This window comes from Lathyrus oleraceus, chromosome 1 (genome assembly GCF_024323335.1).
Source record: "Lathyrus oleraceus cultivar Zhongwan6 chromosome 1, CAAS_Psat_ZW6_1.0, whole genome shotgun sequence".
NCBI lineage: Eukaryota > Viridiplantae > Streptophyta > Magnoliopsida > Fabales > Fabaceae > Lathyrus > Lathyrus oleraceus.
In genome coordinates, this window is record NC_066579.1 from 129,204,839 (window position 1) to 129,226,541 (window position 21,703).

General features: G+C 39.5%; 1 pseudogene; it reads right to left on the reverse strand.

Annotated features, from left to right (window-relative positions):
• Positions 1 to 21,205: 21,205 nt before the first annotated feature.
• LOC127116411 (uncharacterized) lies at positions 21,206 to 21,305 on the reverse strand (annotated as a pseudogene).
• Positions 21,306 to 21,703: the final 398 nt, after the last annotated feature.

The following is a 21,703-nucleotide window of genomic DNA, read 5'->3' on the forward strand; positions in this document are numbered from 1 at the left end:
CGTTGTTTTCGCTTCTACTGATGTCATTGTCATCATTACCCTGTGGTAAGTTACCACTGTATTCTTTAAGCCAAATGGCATCACTACTCATTCGTAGATGCTTAAAGCTCCTAGGCATTGAAATGTCGTCTTAGGCACATCCTTATATGCAATAAAAATTTGGTTATAACCGGAATAACCATCTAACATACTAAGGTATTCGAAACCCGCTGCTGAGTCAACCAACATCTCAGCAACAGACATTGGGTATTCATTTTTTGGGGTTGCAGTGTTCAAATCTCTAAAATCGATGTAAAACATCAATATTCCATTTTTCTTAATTACTGGAACGATGTTGGTAAGCTATTCGACATACCTGACAGCTCTTATAAACTTTCTTCTTAGGAGCCTTTTAATCTCCTCATTTATTTTGGACATAATTTCTAGGGCAAAACATCTAGGCATTTGCTTGACTGGCTTCTTGCCTGCCTTTATTGGAAACTTTAATTCCACCATTTCCCTATATCCTCAGATTTGGATCTATGTTGGTGCTAATGTAGGTCGGCTTTCTGTTCGATCCATCACCCAAATTTATTTCTTCCAATGTATCTTAAGGATGCATCTTCATAGTAGACGCTCTCGGATCCTTCTCAAAACCCAAAGGCTCATCTTCGTAAATTCAATTGAGCCTCTGGCCTTTTTGGTTGTCATCTCCCACTATTATTCACAGCTCTTCAACTGGTCGGGGTTCAAGGTTGACTCTTTGTCTTACGTCGAACACTTGTATCCTGTTGGTTTTACTAGCCATGTGTGGTACTTCGGCTTTCAAAGCCACTTTAAGTCTACTCTCGACCACGTAACCCGTCATTCATTCTAACACATCGAATTCAGTCATCATCATAGCTTGTTAGTCGTATTTCGTCAGAATCATAGAACTGTTCCCCCATAATCTCACGATCCCATGTGAACCCATGGGTATGGTGGAGTTTCAAAGAGAAAAATGCCTCCTCTATAGGCATATATGTAAATCCTGCTGGTGTGCATGGCGCTATGTTGGCCAGATTTCTGTCAAAATTTCTCTTGTCTACATGGTTTACTTCGGCCATGTTGTATCCCTAGTCAGCTTCAATATTTTTTAATATTTTGTCTTCACTCCAAATTACTATTCTTTGGTGAAGAGACGAAGGCATTGCCCCTATTCCATGTATCCACGCTCGTCCTAGTAGCAAGTTGTAGCTGGATCTTGACGCTATCACCATAAATACAGTGGGTCGAGTAATGGACTATACTGTTATATCCACCTGAATTACCCCCATAGTCTAGCCAATTTTACCCTCAGAGTTGGATAGTACCATATTATGGGGCCTTAAATCTGTATCAATGTCCCCTATCTTAGCCAACAAAAATGAGGCATTAAATTCACCGTTGCCCCACCGTCCACTAGGATTTTATTCATTGTGGTACCTTCGACCTTTGCCCTTATAAAAAGGGGCTTTGGGTGGTTCTTTATACCCTTATGGGTTCTTCAAAGAACGCATTTTTCTCTTCGATACACCCATTGTTCATTACAAAATAAGACATTAGCTTGTGTTTTGCCAGCTCCTCCTCTTCATAATCTTCGATCTCAACAATTTTTGTCACGCAATCATACTCCCTAGGGAAAACATAAATTACATTACATAGGACATCAAAATCCCCCTCTGACCCTGAGTCGAAGTTGTTTGTGACCAATTCATCCTCTTTCGCCTGCTCCTCTTCCTTGATCTTTGTCTTTGTCTGAGTTATCTTGGGAGAAAACAACTTCCTTCCTACTGGATTCTTTACTTGATCATTTTCCTGATTTTGATATTGCTTACTGTTACTTAACTCGTCAGCATCTCTCTCAGCCTTTTTCTTCCTCTGAAACCTCCTACGTTGCGTCCTTGACATGGATTTTTTGCCTTTGTAATTGCTAGGTCCATAGAAACGCCTCTCTGACATTTGGAAATTCTCTCGATAAGTCATATAGGACCCTCGTCCCATCTCAAAGTTTCTTCACTTAGAATTTCCAGCATACTCATTGCCAGCAACAGGCTTAGTCCACCTCCCTTGAGGAGTATTGGGCGTAGGTTTGTAAGTATTAGGCCTAGTCTTTTGATTAGCAGAAGCTTGTTCTTTTCTCTGGGGCACCGCTCTCTTGGCGAAGTGAGATTGGGACCTATTCCTCCTCCAGATCTTCTTTTATTTTTCTTTCTGAGCACTCTCAACCTTTCTCGCAGCCTTCTTGTCAAAGACATCACTGCATCGAGGACACAACATCGCCTCTGAGTCTTCAGCCTTGCACCTATAAAGAAATTCCAATGATCCTTCACCAGCCTTTAGGAATACTACTTCGATCTAATTTTCACTTTCTTCAAACTCATCCATGTCGAAATCTTCAGTAATTTCGACCATATTGATCGCCACAGGTTCCACATAACTAGCATCCTTAACTTGCAAGAGGTTAGAGTCAATCTTCATAGGTGGCTTTCCCTTATCAAACTTCAATCTGCCTTCATTCAGTGTGTTCTGAACAAGATCCCTGAAAATAAAGCATTGTGAGGTCTTGTGCCCTAGAAAATCATGGTACTTAAAAAACCCTCGTTTCTTTCTTTCTTCTAATGGTGTTACTTTTGCGCCTAGGGGCACATGTACTTGTCCATCTGCAACCAGCAAATCAAAAATCTTATCGCATTTGGTTACATCAAAGGTGTCAGTTTTCTTAGGGAGTTTATCATTTTCTTTAGGTTCCGAAGGATTCTTCCCACTTGCAAGTGTAAGTAACTTACACACATATGAGGGACCTGGTTTTAATCCAGCCACGTCAACTTCAGACTCTTTGATATGGCCCAATTCAACCTCAAAAATTAAGTCTTGATCCTCCATGTCAACATAAGCCACACGCTCTTTCTTACCCTTACTCACTCTGGCTTTTTCGACCTTTAGTCTTTCATCCTGTCGAACTCTGTCGGCTAACTAGGCCACGTCTCTTAGATATTGTGTGTCTAATTTTTTCTTAATAGAATAATCTACCTCCAGTAACCATTTCGACAAGCTTGTGTTCAGGTACTTGAGTAAAGCACCTTGTTTTTAGCAATCAAAATTGATTCAGATAGTCATCGATCGACTCAGCAAACTTTCGTTTCATGCTCGACAATTCTTTCAAACTAATCTTAGATTGCCCCATTAAACAACTTCTCTAATCGAGACCAATCATTAATTGAATGGGCATATAGGGTGGTAAACCATGTAAAAGCATTCTTCGTTAGGGAACTAGGAAAATATCTCATCCTCAAATTCTCATTGTTGGCTATGTCACCTGCCTCAGTTAAGTATCGACCAATATGCTCAACAATAGACTTGTTAGTTTCGCCAACAAACTTTGTAAATTTAGGGACTTTCCAACCCCTTGGCAGTTCAGTATGCAACACTAACTCTGAAAGGGGAGATGTGTAATTAGACCTCTGCAGGCCCATGTTCACCCTATTTTATGCCATTACTCTTTCGACAATGGTCAGCGTCCTGATTTCGATTAATAATCACAACAAGTGGACACTCTTCCTCTCTAGATATTTCTTGTTCGATCAATTGGGGAAGCACTTGTTATCCCTGGTTCATGCTATTTTCCTCTAAAACCAACCCTTCATTCCAAACTTGTCTAACGACTTGGGGTTGAACCACGGGTCGAACCTGCACCCAGGGAGCGCCAAAACAATCATCAATTCTAGTCATTTGAGTTGCCAACTGTTGGTAACTCTGATTCTTGTTTTGAATAAATGGATTTAATATTATACCCATCTATTGTGTTAGAATGTTTACCATGTCATGGTTACTCTCATCCATCTATTGTTGCATTGCCATGACAGAATTTGTTGTCAAGGCAGGCATTGCCTGAGACCCAAATCTCATTCCCACACGGGGTTGCATAGTTGTTGAGTGTAGTTTTAAGTGTCGAGTTTTTGTTATCGTCTCCACAGGGATTGTGAGATATCACCGTCGTTCGACAGTTGTTTCAATTCTTAACTCGTAGTAACAAGGGGGTTTTGGTTTTAGTCACAGTATCTTGCATAAAAGTGTAATAAAATGCGGTAAAAGTTTTGGTTTTTCAATTTGAGAAATATTGTCAAAGTTAGGGTTCGACGATCACTTTGCATTTATATGTTCGATCAACAAAACTTATAAACTCCTTTAGATGACAAACTATTTCACAAAGTCCTCCTAATGTGTTTATCTCTAACACACATTGTGGGTTTTCCCATTTTGATCCATTGTTTATCTCTAACACAATCTATCAAAATGACAACTTTTTGGTTCAACCTTATGGTGAACAAAATCATTCATTACTATCTCTAGCTAACAAACAAGATTGGATGAAAACCTAGGTAAAGAGTTGGTAAACATCTCTCGATCATAAACCAACACAAAGAGTTTTCAATAAAACAAAGTTTTCACCATATATTCATCATTAAAGAGTTTACAAATGAAGATCATCCCATTTACACACAAAGCTAATGATCATCTACATCTAACCTTGACAAAATGAAGAACTTAGCCACTCATTTTCATGGTGGCTTGCACAACAAGTCTCGGTTGAAGGTTGATCAACATCCAAGTCGAAGAATCGAGATTGGATGGGAATCCACCATCTTTTTGTAGAATAATGTTAAGAGATGAAGAAAAATGGGTTTCTAGGTTACAAAATATCTCTAAAGCAATGCTGAAAATATCTAAAAAAAGTACAAAGTATGAAAGTGTAAAATATCTCTAGCCCCTGCTACTTATAGTGCTGCTACTGAATTGTCATGCTCGCTAGGCGAGCAGAATGGTTCGCCTAGCGAGCCCCTAAAATAGGCACCAGAGGCACATGTGCCCAGAGAAGTATCCTTTTCCAGATTTGCATGTTCGCTAGGCAAACAAAACCTTCGCTTGGCGAAGCCCACGCTTCAACCTTCGCTCCAGCGAGCTTAGGAGGTTTTGCTACTGGAATTGCTCGTTGGGAGCTCGCTAATGGCTCGCCTAGCGAGTGAGTGCTGGTTGCGCTTTTGACCAAGTCTGGGCGTGTTCGCTACCACCTTCGCTGGCTGCTAGCCTAGCGAGTTTGTTGATGTTTGCTACTGTAAAATACTGGAGATGTTCGCTGGGTGCTCGCTGGGTGCTCGTCTAGCGAGCATTTCGCCACAGCACTCGCCTGGAGAGCATTCTGATGAATGCTTTCTTCTCTAGGTCCCTTTGCCAACTTTCTTGTGCCTTCATTTTCTATTATTTCATGCCTAATTCCTGCACAATAACGCACAAATCAAAGGTACCAAGATCGTTTAACATTGTATTGCGATTCATCTAAAACAAAGGCGATTTCGAACGCTTTAGCAAGAAAAAGGAGTGAAAGATGCCCACATTTGATAGCTCAAATAAGCACTTTTGGGCATCTAACAACTCTCCCCAACTAGATTCTTGCTTGTCCTCAAGCAAAGTATGCCTCTTGAAGGATAAGAGGATTTGCTTTAAGAAAAAGGTTTCTCCGAAGTCGGATAAAACGGTTCAAACACAAGAAAATCAACCAGGCATAAGTTCCCAATGGTTAGAATAACATAATGCACAAGAACTAAAACTTAATAGCAATGCGAAATATGTATCTATCCACAATAATATTATCTTGAATGAATCACCCTATCTCTCCTCTTCGAATAAGGACTGAAGAAATTACGCATTTGCAACCGCGGGGACAATCTCTCTCTCCAATAAACAATGAAGAAATCAATTCAATTCATACAATGTCTAACAATTATAAATGGAAATGCGGAAGTGAGAAGATCACTAAGGACTTTTCCGGTTGTAGCTTGGTTAGGTTTACAAACAAGGGTCATTTCTAAGGCCATTGAAAACGAAATTGCCGATGCAAAAGAGACATTCACTGTACATTATTCACACATCTCAACTTCGTTCCATTTGTTTCTCATTTGAAACCTTCACAACTCTTATTTCACAACTCAATTTTTGTTTTTCACTATTTTTCTTCCAAGCAAACATTCATTTTCATTTTTTCTATTTTTTCTTTTCTTTCACATCATATTTACAAAACAGATGTTTCTCTTTTCTATATTTTTTTTATATTTTCAATGCTTGCTCGGTTTTTCAAGAGTTGTGTCACTTACCGATTCTCTTTTTCGTTCTCCCCAACTTATTTCTTACTCACCCTAAGTGAATGCTCTTGACTTTTTACGGCAAAAGAACAATTATCAAAATTTTCCGGGTTTCAAGAAAAAAGATTTTTGACATCTCGCTTTATTTCAAGCTGAGATTCAACTGTTTAAGCTCAAAGGGGTTAACGAATACTCTCTTTGCTCACGGGTAAGTTGTATTTGGAACTGGTTGTGCTCGATAGAAAACAAGCGCCTTGATCATTTCAAATTGCTTCCACAAATTCACAATAATAAAAGACCAAGCATGAATCAAATGAATCAACAAAATTTATTAGAATCCAGCATTTAAGTGTACAATGGAGGTTTCCTCACAATTTGTGGTTCTAAGTCCTAGATGAAACATTCATTCAATTATGTTGCAAAAAGAACAATATTCAATTACAAAAAAGAGTAAAGTTCTTAATGCATTCTAAAATTCTAACCGGAGGTAACCATGTACCTTAGCATTATTCACTTGTTTATTTTTATCATTGCCATCCAAGCTCGGATGCACCTTCATTGGATACTTCTTTGAGGAGCCACCAATCTAGAAGGTTTGACACTCAACAACCAAAAATTTATTAAACAAAAAGAAATTTAAACCAATCACACAAATTAAAAACATAAACAATACTCATTACTTAAAAATTTTAAAAATGTGCATGGGGGACAAAACACCCCAAAAGTACATAACCAAAATCAAAATACAACAAATCTGAAAAATACAATAAAATAAAACAAACTTAGCCCTCAAAGGACTCAAAACCCTCATCACTACCGGCTTCAGAACCGGTAGCATCATCATCATCATCATCGTCATCATCACCATCATCCTCAGCACCACCTGAAGCACCAGCACCAGATGCACCGGCACCCGCCCCCTCTCCAAACATAGGCTTGTCCATAGGCCAGCTAGCGTTCTGCAGAAACTGCTCACGCGTCATCATCGAGTGATCACCGGAGAGGTCACATGCCTGCAACTGCAACAGCTGCATAGAGTCGTGCATGTCAACCATGGCGCGCTGAGTTGCCTCCATCCAATCCCAATTGTAGTTGCAGACAGCCTGCTGGAAAGGATCGGATCCATGAGCAAAAGTACCAGGACCATCAGAAGTCTCGGTATTACCAGCAGCTGCACCACTTCTTAAGTTCTTAGGCTTGCAAAACTTGGCCATATATCTATCATTGATGGTCGGCGTGATCCTTACTTGACTCCGGGAGGGTAGCTTCACCTTCGCATGTTGGCACAAAACCATGATTAGACACGGGAAAGCAAGGGGGCAGTTAACTCGTGCCCCCGACTTTAGCCCACTCTCGACCACGGACTTCATCTCCAAAGCAATTACCCTCGCCACATCAATTTGAGTATTCGTGAAGATGCAGTGAACCAGATGTGCCATTGGGATTGGCACGGTAGAGGTGTGAGACTTGGGTTTTATATTTGTGAGAACCAACATGAGTATCAGCTGAGCCATGGGAATCATGTCTTCCCTATGGTATCTCATCGGAACCCTAGATGGGTTCACCTCAACTGATTTCCCTTCAAAAAGCAGGGCAGCAGAAATTGAATCGGTATTCCGGTGAAACCTCAAATCCCTATGGTAAGTGTCTCTCTCATTCGCTCCCAGATGGAGCGGTTCACCCAAGACACTGTAGCGGTGTATTCGTCGCTATATGATCTATCGATTAAATCATAAGCAAGGTATACAATGAATTTCGAGTCGCCACCGCACTTTTATTTATCCAAAGGACTGGCTAAAAAGCGAACAAAAGCCTAAGAAGTTTTACGCGTAGAAAACTAATAAAAAGATCAGAGTGTCTGGGTAAGGGGTAAATTACGCAATGGGAAGGTGTTAGGCACCCACTACGTCCTAGGTACTCCTAGGGAGCCCTTTTCACACTTGTTGTATAAAATTGTTATTTGTTATGACATAAGCATTATGCAAACATGATTGGGAAGATGAGAAAAGAATATACAATTTTTATTGGGTTTGAACGGATGAACCCGTTGCCTACGTACCTTCCATCAAAGGTAAGGATCAAAACGCCGTAGTTCGGCTAAAAGATTTCCAAAGGTTAGTGGATTCAATTTTAAACACAAGCCCTAAGGTCTTACGTTATCCACGGGAGAGAACTCAACCTTATACAAACAACAAGTCCACCATGTGAGAACAGCTTCAACTTGCTAGTGAGGGGTTAACCCTATAATAAGCAAGGAAGACTTACAATTCAATCAACTAAGGACAAATAGGTGAGATTGACATCAACCAACTAAGATAAATCAAACCTATAGCTCATGTATGAAAACTTAGCAAGAATGGACAAAGCCACAAAATAATTGAATGGGTGGAATTAATTGATTATGATTATGAAAGTAAAGTCAAAGTATGATTAAGATTAATTCAAAGAAGTATTATGAAATGGAGTTAGAAAAAAGTCAAGGACTTGGGTCCAGGTTTTCAGTTTGAAAAGCATGAAGATGTTTGCACAATATCTATCTCAAGTTTGAAAGTAATGTGTGAAAAGGTTTAGGACATAATAGGGATGAATGGATGAAGATGGATTGTAAAACTTCTTAGAAGGTTCACCTCTTGAAATCATATAGGAGATGATTCAAGTGTGTCCTTTGGAATGGGTAAAGAGCAATAACAAAATAAACAAACAAATGATACCGGATGCCACTCAATGGTCTTACTCCAATCTCACAAACAAAAAAGCGGATACTGGATACCAATAGATGGATTTACACCAATCTCCTAAAACAAAAATGGATATCAAAGGCCACTCAATGGACTTACACTAATCTCCAACAAAGGAAGCAAACACTTGGATGTCAGATGCCAATTTATCTGGGCTTACTCTAACCTCCAACATATGATCATAGGAATACAAATGCCAAATTACACGGACTTACAATTGCATCGTCACATACAATCAAACAATGCAACATATGATCACAGGAAAGCAAATGCCAACTTACAGGGGCTTATAATTGCATCCTCACATACAATCAATCAAATGCAACATATGATCACAGGAAAGCAAATGCCAACTTACAGGGGCTTATAATTGCATCCTCACATACAATCAATCAAATGCAACATATGATCACAGGAAAGCAAATGCCAACTTACAGGGACTTACAATTGCATCCTCTCATACAATCAATCAAATGCAACATAGCAAAGATAAGATGAGTGGCCAATGAAATGGTCTTATACTCACTTCCATGTCATAGGAACAAATGGCCAATGAAAGGTCATACAATTGTCCTCAATGGGGAAATCAACAATGATAATGTCACAAAGACAAATGAGATGATCATGCACTAATGAGCAATCAATGATGATAAATGCATAGAGCATACAAGCAAATATGTGCATATGAAGTAAGCAATCAATCAATGAGGTCATTCAGCACACACTATAACCAAACAATGAGGCTCATACAAAAGGGTTAGGCATGGAAGCCAACTGGAATAGGGTCAATGGTGCTCTTAACCTTGCCATTGAGGGGCTAAGGTGAAGCAGATGAAAGGATATGAGGGGTGTGCCTCATTGCTCTTATCCCTGGTCAGGGAGAGCATTTGAATATCAGAAGGTGTGGGAGTTCAGAAAGTGGGAACTCTCTCCACAGATTATTGACTCAATAGATCTTAGGCTTGGATCTCAATGCTACAACCATGTAATGGGAGCAAGGAGAAGACTCACAGAATAGTAGGAGATAGGTTGCTTATCTCTTGGATTCTACCAATTGCCTTATTTGAAGGACTTTTCCTGCTTGGGACAAATGTAAACACACACAAGCATTGCCTCTTAAGGAGGACTTCAGACAGTTGCCTGGCCAAATAACAGGCCAGGTCTTCCAGACTACATGAAGAAAAGGGATTATACCTCAATGCAAATTGCTAGAAAGCAAAGCAAAGCAAGTTATTAAGAACTAAGCAACTAAAGGTACCTGAAATAGTCAAACAGAATCAGTACACAACTCAAAGTTAAATCAAAAGGAGATAAGATCAACAGTCAACACAATTGATTAAAAGGTGCAATGCACAAGACTCAAAGCTTGTGAACCAAGCAACCTACAAAAACAACAAATTAGTCATGATAAACAATCAAGCTTAAACAAATTTGTATGATCTCTTTGAAGCAATGTTGCTTAACCTGAAAACATGAACTCAAACATGAGCAATATAACCACTAGGACAAGCCTAGGGTCAAAAGGGGATGAGAAAGTCAAAACAGCAAGTGATATTCAATCAAAATCAAGTTCAAACAATCAAGAAGCAAACTCAATTGGTTTCATGTTCATATCATGCATCATCATCATTTCATAAACAAATTAGGTCAAGGCATGGCATATAGAAGCTCATAGAAGTCAACAGCAAGACTTAACTGAAAACCAATCATAAACAATTCCAAAAATCATCAAATAATTCATGATCAATCATAATCCATAACATGACATGCATATCAAATTTCAGCTCAATTGGATCATGGGAAGATAGTCAATGAAAATCAGAAAGGCAGGGCAAGTTCAAACATGCTCAAAGAAGTCAACCAAACATGTATCAACTTCAAAAAATCATAAATCAGTGATAACATATGAGAAATGAATGGGATCAACACCATGGCAAAGCTTAAGATGTCTACTAATCACATGTCAAATTTCAAATTCATCCAATAAAGTATGAGAATTTCACAAACAATATGAGAACATGTGTCACAAAAAGTCAACATATGACTAAACAGGGGAGAAAAATCTCAAACAAATGGTAAATGCCACAAATAATTCCAATAAAAATCACATGTAAACTAGACATCCATAGGTTCATTCATGCAAAAATTCAAAGCAATTGGAGGTCAAGAAACATGGTATAGAAAATCATGAAGTTGCACATCAATGGTGTGACACAAATTGTCACACCCTAATTCAAAAAATCATAACTCAAAAACCAGAGATGATAAATTCACAAACTCTACACCAAAATCATCATGAATGTGTCTAGTTTAAGCACAAAAAATTTCAAAGCCATTGGGTAAAGCATCATCATTTCACAAATGTTTTGGCAAAGTGTACAAAATATGAGCACATGAACAAAACCCTAGCACCATTTAAAATTTACTCATCAAAAAAATCAGGAAAAATCATGATTAAAAACTAGAGATCAAGCAGAGCATTTAGCAAAAAATCTCATGAAATTTGGATTAAAAATGGATGACTTATGAATTTTGTAAGTTTGTGTAACAAAATGAAATAAAATAACAAAATAAAATGATTTAATTAACCAAATACACACGGCCATGGCATATTTGTAAATATGTTGGAACATTAGTGAAACGCGGCGTATTGGCAATGAGAATGAAATGTTGTGATTGGCCCAGGCAATGAAACAGTGACATCCACATGCAAACACGTTCAAAAGAAATTCTGGAAAAATGAAAACTAGGGTTCTTGAGGCTACAGTGATCTTCATCCTCTTCCCCAAATCGTGAAAAAATTTAATCACCCAGAAAATGAAATCAAATATGGCATTCGAACCAGCAAACCTCACACATCAAGAATCCATCATCCATATTCACTAAATCAAGCTATCATGGAAGCATCATGTGAAAACATAAATGAACATCAAACTTAAAAATCAGATTTCTCACTCCTCACTCAATCATTTTCATGGATTCAAAGTTCATTGTAATCATGGCAAAGAGGTCTATCATAAGCATATCATAGTTTAGTGAAATGGGAGATTCGAAGATTTACCAAAAATGAAGAACAGTTGTGCTGCGATTGTTGTTTGGTTGTTTTGTGGTGAAACAGATGCACCTTAAGCTTCTAAAAGATGGATGGAGGAAGGACTTTGGCTCAGCAACCTTGGGAGCAGCTCGAAACCGAATCTGCCATTGATGGAGCTTGAGTAGCAGCTGGGAATTCCTTGCTCACAGTTAAGAAATGGTGCTCAAAATTGCTTCCAAAGTGATGGTAAATGATGAGGCAACCAAGCAAGAATCGTGTGCTTTACAGTTTTTTCAAGAAAAGTTCAAAATGCACAAATGAGAAAATGAGAGAACAAGGTTTTTTCTGTTTGTGATGTTGGCTGCTAGGGTTTTCTTTTTGCAGAAAAATGACATATATACTGCTGTTTAAGGTTTGCATAATGTTTGGTTAGTGAGTGGTAATCAAAATTTGGTTAAAATGACATGTTTTGCTAATTAATGATTTTCACACACATGGTGAGGTGCAAGAGCCATGGCTGCGAAATTGGGCTTTGGACATGTTCAAAATATCATTTCAGACCCTTTTTAATTGGTAGGATTGGTTGGAAGTGTTTAATTTAAAAGTTCATTTTTGTACCACACTTGAAATTAATTCATGCCATTCCAAAAATGCCATTTTGATTGGTGAAGTTTTGGTGAATGATGATGACATATTTGGAAAGAGGGGATCAAATGTGACTTGTTGCAAAAAACCCCACCCAATTTGGCCAAATGGTTTGAGAGATATGGCCTTTTGAAGTTCAAAATTTTTTGAGAATGAGTTGATCATAACTTGCCAACCATACATGGGAATTGAGTGTTCTTGGACTTTTTGAAAATGGGAGAACAAGATCTTCAACTTTCATGTTGGGCAAAAATTCATTTGAAGCTTGTATCATGATGTAAGTTTAGGATCAAGAAGTTTCCATTTTTGGCAAATTCCAATTACAGGTCAACTTTCTATTTTTGGAAATTTCTTGTTTGACTTCAAATTCTTCCATGATGATGTTTGACATGTTATATGAGGCCTATATGGACATGAATGAGAGCTTCCAGACCAATTCCCACCATCAAATCACTGATTAAATGCACAGTTGACCAAGGGTTGACTTTCTAGGGTTTTGCTTGACTGAGCCATCTTCTGATGAATTCCAAACCCTAATTCCTTGAGATCTTGATTCCAAATGATATCACAACATATATGAACTCTTGATTATTGATCATGGTGCCCAAATTCTTCAAGAATGGCCACCATCCACTGTTTAATGACTGATTTGACTGTTTGACTGATGATTGCTTCATCTGCAAGTAACATGGTTAGATGACAATATTTTTGTACTTTTTGGTTAGTAAACATATGAAAAGCAAAGATATACAAATGCAAAGCATGCTTGGTGATCAAGAAAACACACTCACAAGGCAACCCACCCACTAGGAGGGAAGCAAAGGCATGCAATGATCCTTGAGGCCATGATATGGTATGATATGGGCCATGAGGGATCTTAGGGCCAAAATTGGGGTCTTACAGATGCCCCTATTTAAGGTCATTCTAACCGGAGAAGTGAAGTTTAGAAATCTTCATCTCGACGCGGTAGAATGGGCTTAAATAACAGTAATGAGACAAATTTTGGTCCCTAAGAGACCTCATGATGCAAATATATGCATGCAAAAGACACAAACTCTGTGGGGAATATGGTTCACACAGAAGAAAAGACGATCCATTGGAGTAGTACGCTCACCAGGAACAGAGACTCTAACAAGACTCTTGTTGGGGGATAAACAAAACTGACACAGCGTGAACAAGACACGACTCTGATTAGAAGAACAGAAAACAGACTGGAGACCTCACTGGGGGGTGAAGGACTCACACTGGGGAAAAGAATTCCAAAGGAAAATAAATCCATTGGAGAGACACAAGCTGACTCCTGGGGAGAAGCAAAAGGAAACTCCACTGTGGAAGTACCAAAGAAATGAGGTGTTACCGGTATAAGGGTAACAAACTCAGGAAAAATCTGACTCCACAAGGGACCGAGGTCATAATAGGGAGTAGAAAGGAAGGAACACCAGGGATACCGAGGTATATAATAGGTGACCGACCGAAGCGTGAATTGGTATATATGCCAAAACACTCATCATCCGAAAGGAGGGCTTGAAAAAGCAAATCGACTTACAGGATGGACATTCGAATCCACAACGGGAAAACGAATCTTACTCAAACTGGGGACACAAACCCAAAGAGTGCATGAGATACAATATCCATTACCGGCAGACCGTGGATAAGAATACTCGCATGAGATATATTATCTATTACCGTCAGAACGCAGATAATAAACTCGCATGGTAAGAAACACCAGAGATACCGGTTACTGGGTATATAATAGGTGATCTACCGAAAACGTGAATTGGTATATATGCCAAAACACTCATCATCCAAAACAAACTGGTTAAGGGATGGATATTCGATTCTACAAAGAATACGAATCTTGCTCAGCTGGGGAAAATCAACAAAGGATTCCAACTAAGGAGCGCATGAGACATATTATTCATTACCGGCAGACCGTGAATAATATACTCGAAAGGAAAAGACACCAGAGATACCGAAGTATATAATAGGTGACTAACCAAAAAGAGAGACAATCGATACCAAGCATCCGGGTAAACGAAAGACAACTCAAAGGGATAAATTGCAAGCATCCGGCAATTATCCAACAAAACAAATATTCGACTCCGCAAAGGGAAGTAACGAATCTTACTCAACAAAGAAAACACAAAAGGCTTCGACTGAAGAGTGCATGAGACATATTATTCATTACCGGCAGACCGTGAATAATATACTCGCATGGAAGATTATCCACAACCGGTTACTGGGTTAATAAAGGATAAATCAACCGAAAAGAAAGGCATCGGGATACCAAACTAGGTATATAATGATGACCAATCAAAGGGGAGCAACAGACATTACCAACAAGAGGGTAAATGAAAGGCGATCTGCTGAGGATTCACTGGTGAAAATCAATGATCCAGGGATGAATTGCGTAAACAGCAATTATCCACAACAACAGGCTGGGGATATAATGATGACAATCAACTATCCGGGGAACGCAATCACTGACAAAAGGTGAAAGGACCCACTGGGGATAAAATTGCTAGCATACGGCAATTATCCACAAAAGATTTGTTGGGGATATAGGTGCTTATCTGAGCAACTTATCCGAGCAAAGGAAACTCAACATCAAGAACTAGATGGAGATAACCACAAATTTAGGGTTTACATCTACCGAATACGGGGTAGAAAACCAACAACTCCGCGTGGGGATAGAACAAATCACAAATCCGCACGGGAAACCAAAATAGGGTTTATAACAAACCACAAATTGCTGGAGAGCAGGAAAGTAGGATTTACAACTACCGACTGAGGTAAAAAACCAACAAATCTGGCTGGGGAATAAAAGGTGTATAACCACAAATTCTGCCAAGAAGCCAGGAAAAATAGGACTTATAACTACCGGTATAAGGGTAGAGGCCCGAAAAAATTCCGCTGGGGAACAACCCACTGGGAAACACAAGACTTTTGACAAATAGCCAATTCGGGAATAATCCGAAAAGACAGACTGAATCAAGACATGTCCTAATGAGGATATAACTCAAATAGGAAAATCCATCCCAATATATACGTTGGGAGGAAACGGAAGAAACCGTCATCCACGAGGATACATCTCAGTGGGGAACTGCAGAAGGAAAGACAGACACATTTTCTGCTTATGGGGCTGACTCTATATGGAGAGATTTTAAACACCCGATATCTGCTTGGGGAGATCTGTAAAGAAGATCTGTTTCACCCGAAAGCAGGGAATAACCAACAAAGGATACATGGCAAGAAATGCAACATGAATATCTGAATGTTTATGACTATGCATGAATATGCGTGATTTATGTTTGATGAATGCTGACAAAACAGACAGTCCTAACACAAACAGGTCCAGGAATCAAACGCCCGGTATTATACTTCCAGGGGAAAAAAGCCAACTGGAGAGCCAATCTGCGGAGATCTACATGCTGTATAGCAAAGATCTGCGGGTACTGCTGAAGAAGCAGAGGGTCAGAGATATCAGGAAACAACCCAATCAGGGTACAGAAAGTCACAACGGGCAAAGACGGCCACCAAGACAAATCTGTCGGGGGATAAGAGAAAATCCAAGATATCTGCAGGGGATCCCAGTGTCAACTGAGAAACAAAAGGTGCATTGCACAAGCACGAACTGCTGTAGAAGCGAATCCACAAAACTCCCCTGGGGAACAACCTACTGAGGGAAAATAGAATCTAACTGCATAAGCAACTCTACTGGGGAAAACTGTCGGCTACTCTCTTGGGGAACAACCCACTGAGGGAGGACAGATCACACAAGCAGATTCTGCAATAAACCACTCCACTTGGGGAGAATACACATAGCAAACTGATCACAACAAGTAGATTCTGCAATATAAGCCACTCTACTGGGGATCACAAACAGTCAGGAAATCAATCTGTTCGCTGGAGGCCAAAGCCATCATCCGACCATACTGGGGATTGAAGGAGTATTCAACGGGCAAAACTGCCACAATAAACACTCTGCAGACTAAGCTGAGGAGAAGATGGATGCAAATACTGGGATGTCAGCCCAAATCAACCACTGAGTAGGAAAATAAATCTTGCTCTGCTGAAGAGAAAAACTCTGATGGAGAGAAAGCACCAAATTCCGCAGACGACTTCGCCAGGGAAAGGGTAAAGTACCGGGTATCAAACCGCTGACTTACCGAGTCTTCAAAAAAGAAAGCGATCGTGCTGAGGAGACAGACAACTCCGCTGGCAACTGCACTGGGAAGAGTGACAACAACTCTGCTCGCGAATCCGATGGGGATATCAACAACAGCTCTACTCGTGACTGTGCTGAGGAGGCAAATAAGGTTTGGGAATGTCGACCCACTGGAGAAAGTGACAGGGCACCAAGATGACAAACCATTAACCGCCGAAACTTCTACAAGAAAAGCACCCATGCTGGGGAAGATTGCTGCTGGAGAAAACGAAATCTTCAACAACACTCTGCTTGCGACTATACTGGGGAACAACCCCAACAACAAATCTGTTTGAGGAACAACCCCAACAAAGATCTGAAGAAAGAAAATACAACCAAACCAGGAATATGAACAAATGTCTTACCTGTTGGAAATCATGCCACCCTCGGGAGAGCACTGAGATATTCTTGAGTATCCTTTCAATCTTGTGAATGTTCACTTTGTTTGAAAACAAAAATTTTTTTGAAAAATTTATTTGTTTAGAACAATGACATTTTATCAATTAAAACATGCAAAAACATTTGTTGAATTGAAACAAATACGAGTGCAAATAATTGGATAAAAAGCTCAAATTGATTTGATGGAATGGTAGCCTGCAAATGGCAAGACTCCATAGATCTGTACAAATTTGAAATCAGTGATATATATTGGAAGAGGGCTACATTGAACATAATGATCCTTTCTCTACCAATTTGAATCTTGATGTATCCAAAGCTTCAGTTGACGATGAATCGAGAATCTTCTGACGAAATGACAACTGGTGAAACAGAAAGTCTTGTCAGGATGCAGTTACTTGCCAAATCCCTAATTTTTGCCTAGATTGCCCCAGAGTGAGGTACTCAATCTAGCGGGATGCAAATATTCTCTTTTTTTTCAAGTCTCTAATTTTTGCCTGGATTACCCTTGCGGGTTCTCCACCGAGACGCTCATTTTTGCCTAAGCCGCCCTTTCGGGTTTTCAACTTAGCGAGCAATTCTGTTTTTTTTCATTTGCATATACTTTTTTTCTTTTTTTAGGCAAAGTATCTCTTGACTGCATCTGAATTCACAGGACGAGTGAAATCCTCCCCATCCATTGTTGTAAGCATCAAAGCACCGCCTGAAAAGGCTCTCTTAACAACATATGGACCCTCGTAGTTTGGAGTCCACTTGCCCCTGGAATCGGGCGCGAAAGACAAAACTTTCTTGAGCACGAGGTCACCTTCTCGGAACACACGAGGCTTGACCTTCTTGTCGAATGCTTTCTTCATTCTCTGCTGATATAGCTGACCATGACACATGGCAGTCAATCGCTTCTCTTCAATCAAATTCAACTGGTCATAATGACTCTGAATCCATTCAGCGTCAGTCAACTTGGCTTCCATCAAGACTCGCATTGATGGGATCTCCACCTCTACTGGGAGAACGGCTTCCATGCCATAAACAAGAGAGAAAGGGGTTGCCCCTGTTGAAGTGCGTACAGACGTACGATATCCATGCAAAGCAAATGGCAACATCTCATGCCAATCTTTGTAGGTGACAGTCATCTTCTGGATAATCCTCTTGATATTCTTATTAGCAGTTTCAACAGCCCCATTCATCTTAGGTCTGTAGGGAGAGGAATTATGGTGTGCAATCTTGAATTCAGCGCACAACTCATCCATCATCTTGTTATTCAGATTGGATCCATTATCAGTAATGATCCTCTCTGGCACACCATAACGGCAAATCAGCTGGTTCTTGATAAACTTCACGACCACCTGCCTGGTTACATTCGTGTACGAAGCGGCTTCAACCCATTTGGTGAAGTAATCAATTGCTACGAGAATAAACCGATGTCCGTTGGACGCTTTCGGCTCAATCATGCCGATCATGTCAATTCCCCACATAGAGAAAGGCCATGGTGATGAAATCACATTCAGGAGTGTCGGAGGAATATGAATCTTATCCGCATAAATTTGACACTTGTGACATTTCTTCACATACTTGCAACAGTCAGACTCCATTGTCAGCCAATAGTAGCCTGCTCTCAACATCTTCTTAGCCATGGCATGTGATAACACGAAATTATATCACATTTTAAGACTTAATTCAATTAGATTATATTATCATTCACTTTAGTTTATCTCATTTTATCAGATATTATGCAGTATTTCCTTGCTATTTATGTCAGGTATCCATTTTGAAGCAAAAGTGAAAAAGGGAAGAAAAGGAGGTGCAAAAAGGAGAGAAAAGGGACCAAATGCCAAAGCCCAGCCCAAAGCGCACAAGTCACCAACGTTGTGCCTGTGACGGACGTCACAGGGTGCGTGACGAGCGTCACGCAAAACAGCCTTGTGACGGACGTCACACATAGTGTGACGGGCGTCACACAATTCCACTACCTTTTTGGCGCAAGTAACGCCCTCAGAAAGACTGGAAGAAGAACGTTGAGAAGTTGGTCTCCTATATCCACGCCGTGCATGTAGCCACGTTGAAGAATGGGAGAAACGGAAAGCAGTTGCCAACACTATTATAAATAGCCATCTCAAAAACCTAAAGGTCTCTCGGGTTTTTTCCACGCTCATATTGCCGAAGCTCTGCCAAATTTTCTTTTCACGCTTTTGCTTATTTTTTTTTCCAGCATTGTTTATTTTATTTATTTCTTTTGCAAGCTTTACATTCTTTTTCCCTTGCAAATTTACCTTTCCCATTTTAGCTTTTAGATATTTTTCGCATAATAGTTTCTACACCGGAAACTATTGTGCAACTTTATACCGGATTTAACCTTACGTTATATTCCAGTTTTATTTCCTTGATTTAATTTACTGTTTAATTGAAGAATCCAAGAACAAATCCTACCGGCTTGTGGTGGAGTGTTCAAGACTATTGTATTACGCATTCAGGTTCTTTAACCATTATTTAATATTTTGTTTTATTATTTATCTATATTATCTGCTTGGAATGAGTCTGTTTATGCATGATATAAATTCTTATTTATTTAGCATGTCTAGCTAATTTGCCCAGGTATCGGTATGTAAAGTAAGCAGAATAAGGGATCAAGACTGAGTCGGTCTATCTAAACTTAAAATCAAAATCAATCTTTTTACGGTCTCAACTTACAGGTTTAATAACAAGATTTTTTACAAAAGTAAAAGACATAAAGAAGTTAAAACCAATAGAGCGAGAGTTTGAGATTTTAACTGGACAGTGTAAGTTAGGCATTAATTCTAGATCAGGGCGAGAGCAAGTTTTAGAGTTAATTAAATTCTGACCTTTTCCAAAAAGTATTTTTAAAGATTGAAAATGTGAGGACGAGAGTTAAGCATTTGGATTTGATTATATAACCTAAGTCAACAGAGCGAGAGTTTGAGATGAGGGTGTTTAAAACGGTCAGTATTTTCTTAAAAGGAGTTTCTGCAACTTTATTGTTTTCAAAATATGATTTTTGACTTAATTATAAGTGACAGCTACATTAATATAAAATCATGGTTTATTCAACAGAGCGAGAGTTTGAGATAAAACCTTTAACCAATAAAGTTAACCGAAACGATTCATTTTAAAACCAAGAAACCGACAAAGACTTGATTCCCTAGTTTTGACGAACTACATACCGATATCCGTTTTATTAATATTTAATCTAGATCTTAGTTTAGCTCTTAGTTTTTCCCCAAACAATCAAACATTTTCACCTTAGATTTACGTAGTAACCTTAGATAACGGTATATCGATTCATAAGTCCCTGTGGGATCGATATCTTTTAAAACTACGCGATAGAACTGTGCACTTGCAGTTTGTATCCCATTCTCGACTCACACAGTCGAGCGATCAAGTTTTTGGCGCCGTTGCCGGGGACTTCTATTTAATCGATATCGTAACTCTTCCGTTACGCTGTAGAGACTAAGGTTTCTTTTTCTTCTATTCTTTCTTTCGTTGATTTGTATGCCACGCACTCGCTCTCAAGGCGAGCCGCTCTATTTACGAATCAACGATATCGAACTATATCTCCGAGTCTTACGACGAATTCGGGAATATCGTGCTGAAAACAATCTCCCTCCTATAGACCTTCCTGATCTCAAAGATCTTCCTTCTTTAACCGAGATGGCAGAACCAGCTCGTGCTCTTAGAGATTACGCCGCTCCATCGCAAGATGAACCGCATTCAAGTATTGCTCCGCCCGCAATCGAAGCAAACAACTTTGAACTTAAACCTTCGCTGTTGCAAGCTGTGCAACAGAACCAATTCTCTGGAAATCTTACCGAAGATCCAAACCTTCATTTATCCGTATTTGTCCAATACGCTGATACTGTTAAAGCTAATGGTGTCACTTCAGAGGCAATTCGACTTCGTCTTTTTCCTTTCTCATTAAGAGATAGCGCTAGAAGATGGCTTCAATCACTTCCTTCCAACTCAGTCACCACATGGAACGAGTTGAAGAAAGTTTTTCTTGCCCGATATTTTCCGCCAAGCAAAACAGCTATGTTAAGAGCCCAGATAAACGGATTTAAACAGAAAGACAACGAGTCTCTTTTCGAAGCATGGGAAAGATACAAAGACATGATGAGACTTTGCCCACACCATGGTTTGGAAGACTGGTTAGTAATTCACACATTTTATAATGGTCTCTTATACAATACAAGGTTAACAATAGACGCCGCTGCAGGTGGTGCACTAATGAACAAACCTTATGCTGATGCTTACCAGCTTATCGAGAGCATGGCCCAAAACCACTATCAGTGGGGAACCGAACGAACAACGGTGGAAAAACCTCAACCGAAAACTGGCATGTACGAGATAAGTAACCTTGATCACGTTAATGCAAAAGTGGATGCTTTGGTCCAGAAAATTGAAAGTTTAAATGTATCACCTCCAGCCGCCGTGGTTGCTATAACTCAGAATTGCGAGGTCTGTGGAATCCAAGGCCACACTCCTGCGGAATGTCAACTCTTGACTGGAATCCAAGCAGAGCAAGTAAACTATGCTC